This window comes from Xylocopa sonorina, chromosome 3 (genome assembly GCF_050948175.1).
Source record: "Xylocopa sonorina isolate GNS202 chromosome 3, iyXylSono1_principal, whole genome shotgun sequence".
NCBI classification, from domain to species: domain Eukaryota; kingdom Metazoa; phylum Arthropoda; class Insecta; order Hymenoptera; family Apidae; genus Xylocopa; species Xylocopa sonorina.
In genome coordinates, this window is record NC_135195.1 from 15,428,097 (window position 1) to 15,436,527 (window position 8,431).

The following is an 8,431-nucleotide window of genomic DNA, read 5'->3' on the forward strand; positions in this document are numbered from 1 at the left end:
TCGAGTAGTATAAGTTATTTGAGGCATTCGAAGATAAAAAAATTTCACTATCGAGCCGTTTCGCAATCACTTATTCAATCGACTATGTACGCGTGTCTCTTATACAAATAAGATCGGATCCTTTGCTCGTTTATAATACATCTTGATGTTATTTTAAACCAAAAATTGAAAAATTGTATTATCTACTATTAAAAGATGGATAATTTTAATTTGAAAAGAAACAATCTGCGACACACGGTGTTAGTCACGTGAATAACACGTGTCCCGTGACCATTCATCAGTCACGTGGCTCGTGTAAAATGAAAACACTTCCCCGCAATGAAAGAAATGTTACGTAATTCGTTAACACCCTCCTGGTGAAACAGACGTGCACATCTCGAACGATGAAACGGTTTCAGATACACGTTATAAAAAATGCAACTTGCAAATTGTGCACCATCAAGTGGAATTAAAGCGGTATGCCTCTTAATTACCAGCTAGTTAGTTTCTAATTGCTGTTTCCAACGTTAACGTTACATTTCATTCCATTAAATTTCAAATCCACGTAGGTTGCATCATTTCATTAATTCTGGTTTATTAAAAAATACTTGCTACATTTCAAGAGAGAGAGAGAGAGAGAGAGAGAGAGAGAGAGAGAGAATTTTTCTAACATTATAAAGTTATCAAGTTTCACTAAAAACATGCTTTGTATTAAATAGTCAGACTGCAAATATCGAATTGAAGTAATTGTTTAAACTTGAGATCGCGAACTCGTAAACAGAAGTTAGAACGAACGACAGGGATCAGAAACGGGTTTCTACGACTGGTGGGGTGTAATAGAAATCAACAAAAGGCAGCTCGAGTTACACGAGAGCTGCTTTTCTGGATACACGAACGGACCGTAACTAAAATTATTAGCGAGCTTAGGAGCTACGCGGGGTTTCTTCGATGACGGGTGAAGTCCTATCCGAGCTAGTTTCATCCAATTTCACAAATTCACCGTCTTGCGCTGTGGTTTCCGTCGCGCGCTACCCCCACCTCCCACACCTTTCTCTGCACTTCCATGCACAGGACTGTGACACGATGTGTGGGTATTGATAGAGACGGATAGAGAAATGATTGCTTCTTGTACAAAGTGACTTAGCCGTACTGGAATTTCTGATGTTCCGTGGGAGGACAGTGGTGAGTGATTTTTTTTTCGTGCAATGTGCGTAGCTCGCAGAGAAACGAAATGGTAACGCGTTGTATCTATGCCTGTGAGTTATATAAACGACTGTGACACAATCTTAAAAGACAAGAACCAGCGGAGAATCATTTTTTATGAAAGAAACGAATAACTTATCGTGTTCCACGCTGGCTTCGTTCACATCGTCTGATCAACGTGGACTTACGCTCGGCTAACTAGCCGATTAATTCCACATGCTTCGAACCAGATGGGGGCGTTTTACCCTGATTTTGGGAACCTCCTTTGGCCAGCATCCTCCCAGTCCAATTACCCGAGACATTAATTACGCTTAATTATTGCCCCGACCATCTTCGAAATAGGCCCGCATTGTGCCCGCGTCGGGTTCTTACGCGCCGCTTGATGAAACGGACGTCCGGCGCGTATCGTTGATAATAAGATTGCCGTTGTTAAGGGATCGCGTCGATTTCACAAAAGGCGAACGCCCCACGTGGAAAGTAATTTAATTCCAGCCGTTGGCGTCCGATGCGTGGCCCAGGAACCGGTGTAAATCACGCGGCTTGGACGCGCACAAAGATTCAATGCCGGCGCCATTGTTCCTCGGTGAACATTTCAGGCGTATACAGGGTGTTCGGCACCGAAACCCTGACGGTGACCTCTGCGAAAATGATTACACCAATAATGATCGAATACACGTAACTGGTGGAGGAAAGTTTTTTCTAAAAATCTTTTTACTTTTTGGTGGGTGCATCCCCGTTAAACTAAATTATGGACTGTATCCAGTTTACTTGTGAAAATGCAATTTGTTAGTTATGATTCTTGTCGTATTTTGGCTTCTTGAAATTTTCTTTAGGGGTGGTCGATCGTGCTTGTAAGCATTGCATGCGTATACCACTGGATATGTGCAATACGTTGTAGTTATCTATTATTAGATTCTATTTTTAAATATATACTTGACACGTGTCAAGTATTTTCAAACAATGGCCGGGAAATATAATGAGTAGAAAATAAGGTGTTGAGTACGCGCGTAAATCAAAGTGACTGAATGTCAGCTTCGAATGAAGTGTCGGTAAATATTTGTGTGGGAGTAAATGTTGCTGCATGTGAGTATATCTATATCCGAGACCTACATTCGCATATTGTCTTATTGTCTTAGAAGAACTTCCTGCAAATACGATATCTTCGGTTAACTGAAAAAACATGTAATCGTGTAAACCATTTAATTACTTTTTGCTACACACTGACAACGTTCGCATTTACAAGCCACGAATGGAAATAAATTTGATTGAAATCGAGAGCGGTCATTAACGATAGCAGTCGAGTTAGAGTCTTCGTTTAACTTTCTATTTATCCATCTCTTACTTCGATTAAGTGTTCCTAAAGCAGGAGAAGTGGTTTCTAAAGAATAGCCAACAACTGTCTGACATTCTTTCCTTCCTTATCCATTGGAACACCTGTTGCGGCACGTGTCGAAGTCTTTTCTTTCCTCTTGTCACAGAATTAATCGTATACGTGTAGATCATTAATATAATTGTACAAATCTAAAATTTACATTATTAAATTAATGAACGATCAAGTAAACGAACGAATATATTATTTTGTATTCGGTAGAACACGTGTCAGTTTGGCACGCGGAATAATTTTCGCAGTATGCGGTTGAAGAACAGTTACGCGAGTATGTCGGAGATGTAACAGCCGCTATCAGCGAATGACACGTGCCAGGTTTCACCGGACACACTGTAGAAGTGTCTGCACGTGCATCGGCCGCAAACAAGAGTCATACATCATTTTCACGTTAAAATGGCAAACGACGACAGAGCTGTTACTCGTTGCTCGTGACCGCGTCGTGAAACACGATAATTTTAACTCTCTGGAATGTACCTTCGATACATTCAATGATCCTTTGCGTACACTGCCGCTGAAAAGTATCCGCTTAATAAAATTGTAGTGGACGCCTGGAGAAAAGTTCAATTCGAATCTTATCATTTGACGAAATCGTTATGTACAGTAAACGCAGTGAGTCGACTAATTTTTAAACAAAGACAGGTTCTCGTTTAAACCGTTAAGAAGTAGTACATGGTACCTTAAATCGAAAACTATTCGGTTGCCCAAATACTGTAACCTCGCTCAGTTCGTAAATACGCGCCGGATCCTCCTCGGCGCTCCCACGGAGTCGGCGCACAACACAGGTGTGTTCCATCGGTATCGAGTAAAAGCGTGGAATCGGCGCGATTCGCGCCACGGTTGCGCGCGTGCTCGAGCTTCTACGCTCTTTTATGTTCATACAGTACACGGGTATACGGTTCAGGCACACAGACAGATACATATCGATATCTACGTGTAAACAGAAGAAGAAGAGAATGTGTCGTGGAAGTTGGAGTGCTTGGACGAAGGAAGGCAGCGTGACCAGCGGAGGCTGGACGTCCGGAATGCGAGCGGAACCCGTTTCTATGAGTCAAGTCTGGCTATTGACAACGGCCTCTCCTCCGTCTATCTCTTTCTCTCTCTGTCTGCCCTGCTTGTTCCTCCTCTACTGTAGATCCTCTCTCCGTGTGTGCCGCCTCTGCCTGGCTTGATCCTGCGCGGTTCAGGATCGTGCCACGTGATCTGGAACAACGCGGTGTTGAACGCGCAGAGGGGTAATGGCGGGGGGGATGAGACGAGTCATGTTACCGCGTGAAAATTCAAAACCGTCGCAGGACTACGATGACGAGAGGATGCCTCGAGTAATATTCTACGCGTTAACGAGCCAACACAGAGTTTATAGGTTAGAGGAAGTTCTAAGAGACCTGTACATTTACGTGGTCGGTTTTTATTAAGCTTTTGGAAGCTTGGGGGATCGTTGTGCAATGAATTGGATCACGTTTTGTGCCACAGAGAAGGATCACTCGTTGTATATTCATTATTGACCATACACGTAGATAATTCAAACCGCAAAGAGAATTTGTTTTACTTCATTTTCTATTATCTTGTTGTATAGCGTTTATTAATATCTATTACATTAACTCACGCAGCGATTTTATTGCGTAGGTTTGATATACTTCATTGAGACACGAAGTTGAATTGAAGTATGGATAATTACAGTTGTGGCGGCAATGGAGTGGGTGGATGTTTAGGTTAGTTGTATTAGCCGAGGGCGGTAAAGTTGTAGTAGGAACGTTTTTAAGTTGTTACGTATATTCTCAGGTAATCATTAGATTAATTAATATGGGAATTACTAAGGAATCAATCAAATGTACCGTTGCAGTCGACGTTGTTGAATATATAGTACAGGAAACTTTATCGTAGTTTCCAAATATAACTTCTTACAGCTATAATCGCGTTCGTCTATCTACTACTGCTCCATTTAATTAAATAACCCACTTTCTCATTATCATGTCCATTTACTATATTACTTATTAATTCCCTATGTATTATCAAGCGCACTCGAGCGTTCAGTAAAGTAAAAACCCTACAACTATAACAAGCTCCACGATCTCCGGATGCAAATCACGAATAATCACTCGAAAGCAATTTTCAGTCAACTTGAACCGTTCTTATTTTTCTAGTCGTGATAACGATGTCCGGTGCTTGAGCATCGAACGTGTTATCTCTTTCGCACGTATTTCCAGTATAATCGTTTTACCCGAGTAATAAGTGTCGTGTTTTCAATTTCTGTCGCGTGACTAAAGAAGGAATTGTAATTTGAGGCCTGTTCATCGAAGAAACATGCTGATAGAAGAACGTACACTATATATTATCGCCTAGTTAAATTCGATTTTAGTAATTGAAATCTAGCATGGACGCTTGCTCTAGGGTTTCACTCCAGTAACGTAACGTCTTTGAAGTTATGTCAGTAATCGATATTTCGTATTTGATCGTCGACAGACAATATATCATAGTTGACAGTCGATACTAGGTAATCGATAACGCATATGAATAGTACTCGATGGTAGATAGACAATTGTAATTGACAGTTTATAGTCAGTAATTAATAATCGATAGCCACTATTGAATATTCAATTGTCACTTGCGAATGGTCATTACTCATAACCTAACAAGCTGATCCAGTATGTATCCATAAGATAACTCAATAATCTGCGGTTAATAGTTAATGTCATTGACTTAACCGCTAAGTTACGAGAAGTTGCGAGAGTTCTTCTTCCATTATTCCGAAGCGTACAGCGCAGCTTACGAATTTCTTGAACGTTATCATCGAATCACCGCGTGTACAAGAGGTAAATACCTTCAGGTGGAAGAAGAGAAGTCCATCAGCCCGAGAACGAGTAACAGAACCGGCTGTTACGTTATTGCGCGATGGCTCCGGGAGAGCATTAATATTTCATCAGGATTCGCGTGTCTTCGCGTGCAGCGTTTCCATTGATCGATCTTAGACGAGAAAATAACGTCGATCTTCCGACTTGTACGACCGAGACGCGTCTCAACTCGAGCGTTGCGAGCTTCCGACCGGGGAACTAGTAACGGTATTGAGGAGAACCACTCGTTGGTACTGTGTCCTAACCCTTGGACGGATTGCTGGGACCTCTAAGAACGGAATAACTGGAGCGAACGGAGGACTCGAAAGTGGGAAGATCCTTTAGCGCAAAATTTGTAGGAGTGAAAAGAGGCTTCTGATAATTGTCAGTTGGTCTCTTTGGTCAGAGGTTTTCAAATGCAAGACTATATCGATTGGACAATAGAACGTATTTCCGAGAAAACGTACTTATTGCTAGATCAATAGTATCTGTTACCAGTGACCCGTTTACCACGAAAACTGTATTCATTTTACTTTCTCTTGCAGGCTGTTTTTATTTGTTAAAAAAAATTATTTCTTCCGTGCATTTATCTCGACAAATTGTTGTCAAATCGTTATAAATTTTTATAGAATAAAGTGATAAATTTCGGACATTCCTAATTAGAGAGAGAGAGAGAGAGAGAGATGATTAGTACCAAGGAAAAAACTGGTCGAAGAATTAGAGAATGTATAGGACAAACAACAGGTTATAAAAGTCGCGTTCAGCCAGCCTTCAGTTTATGGTTTTTACTGGGGTTACGCGCGATTACCACGGCAACCCCGCTGCTAATCCTCTAACTGCTTCTTCCAAGCCCCATTTTACAATTCCTACAGTATCCTTCTGAACGCTGAGTTGACGGGTTAGCTAATTTTAAAGTTGGGATTACAAAGATACAAGAGTTGGGGTCCAGAATTATTTCGCCTGCAGTGGAAAAAGCTACAATATAAAATCCTTTGTCTTTCGGCGGTTTTTACCTCCGCTTGGCCAGTTTCATTGTGTTTGCACACGCATCATACTCCTCCTCGTGAAAGTAACTGTTTCGTTATACACTAAACAAAATGTAGAGAAACCCAGAGAGAAAAACTTGGATATCCTTCAAATTGTCAAGCCGGGATTATAAGCGTGTAGCTACATGTAATTACATTATTATAACTTTTTTCTATCTTAATTGAGGAGATCTGAATTCCATAACTGTATTCTCTTGTGTAGAACGGTAGTAAATCTACATATTAGTCCATTATAGTTCAACAGAAACCTTAAATGAATCGAATTAGGGAGAATATCTTGGGCCAAAGCGAACGGATCTCGCGGCCAATCGTTTTGGCGCCAACGGAGGACAACAGGTTGTATCGCAGGACGCAGCACAGAAGCGTTTCTCGTGCGCGATCCGATGGCGCGTCGTTACAATCGAGTTCATCGATCCATAATGACTATTCCCCCGCAGCTACGGCCTGTAATAACGGAATAGCCAATAAAGTATATCCTGTCGATTTAATCGGTAAGTACCCCCCCATGGTGCGGCCGCGCACACAAGAGATCGGATCGGTGATTTTCACGTGATGTTTCGCAGATCGTGAAGCGGCCGCTCGCGTGATCCGCGCGTTTTGCGCGTTCCCGCTCACTCGAGGAATAGAAAGAGAAAGGGCAGAGGGGAGTAAGAGAGAGAGGGAGGATACTTGATGCGTGTGCAACCTGCCGCGAGAACCTTTCACCCTTTGGAACCTGGCCAATTTTTCCTGGACTTTCTTCATTTTCTATGAAACTTTCGCTTTTGCCAGAAGAAAATTTATAGCGATTTTGTTATTGTTCACAAGACGAAAAAAGATGCGTTCATACAATTTTCTTATGATCGCAGTCGTATCGTTTCCTATAAACGGAACTTCCCGTGTGTAATGGAGAAAAGTTATAGTAGTCGTTCATCGTCGTGAGAAAAAGAGAAAGAAACATGGTGTATGAATAATTTTGCAGGAAGAAAGTATTGCAAGAAACAGTTATGGGGGTATACTTGTATTGTGCGATTCTTTTCCTGGTTTCCGTAACGAGGAAGCGAATAGCATGAATAAGTCGGTGTTTACCACGGTTAATGCCAGAGCCAGAGGCACGAATTGTTACAATTTTGTCGTCGGGACGATCCGCGTCGCGTAATTTGATAATGAACGGTTGAAAAATTGCAACGTTGTGTCCGAGGCTCTTTAATACCCCGTTTACGTGGAAGTTAACGACCGGAAAATATACCGGCGGACTACTCGAGGAAGTAGCCTGTGAGCGGGTCTTTTGTATTCCCGCGACGCTATAATTCGGCCGCGCAGCTTCTCATCCTCGTAACTCTATTGTGGTGTGGCACTGCCTTGTTATTTGACAGCTGTTTATTGACTCTTCGGCTCTGACGAATGGGAATATCGTGGCAGGATTTTTAAAGGGGCGGGCACAGCCGCGAAAACGCGCGCAATCGGTCGCAAATGCCACGCAAAGGTCTCGAGAAGCTATAAATGTAATTGCAACAATAGAAATTTGCACACTTGAATACGTTCGCGGCGACTTTAGCGTAATTGCAACCGATGAATTCATTAAATATTCGAAAGTGTTACTTTCTTATCTCCATCTGGGAATCTGCATTAAAAAAAAACTGAAAAGCACTGGGTTGTCCTTAACAGATTAATTAATAACAGACGCGCGTACATTACGATTGTAGAAAATGAACATTTCATACTCTACGACCTAATAGAAGGTATTCATAGATGATACCTCCTAATCGTATCTGTCTATTCTTTTTACGGCCCATCCGGCTGCATAGCCGAGACCAGCCCATTAATTATTTCACTTGGACCTGTTCCAGGGGGAGCATCTCGGAAGCCATGCCGGCTGACGAGTTCTCTGGAAATCGACACAGAAGCAGACCAAGGCTGCAACCACCTTAACGAACCGCTATTCTCACTGGCAAGGTCATCGGTTCGGACCGGATCTAATCATGCTCACGCCGACCACGCTTCCCGTA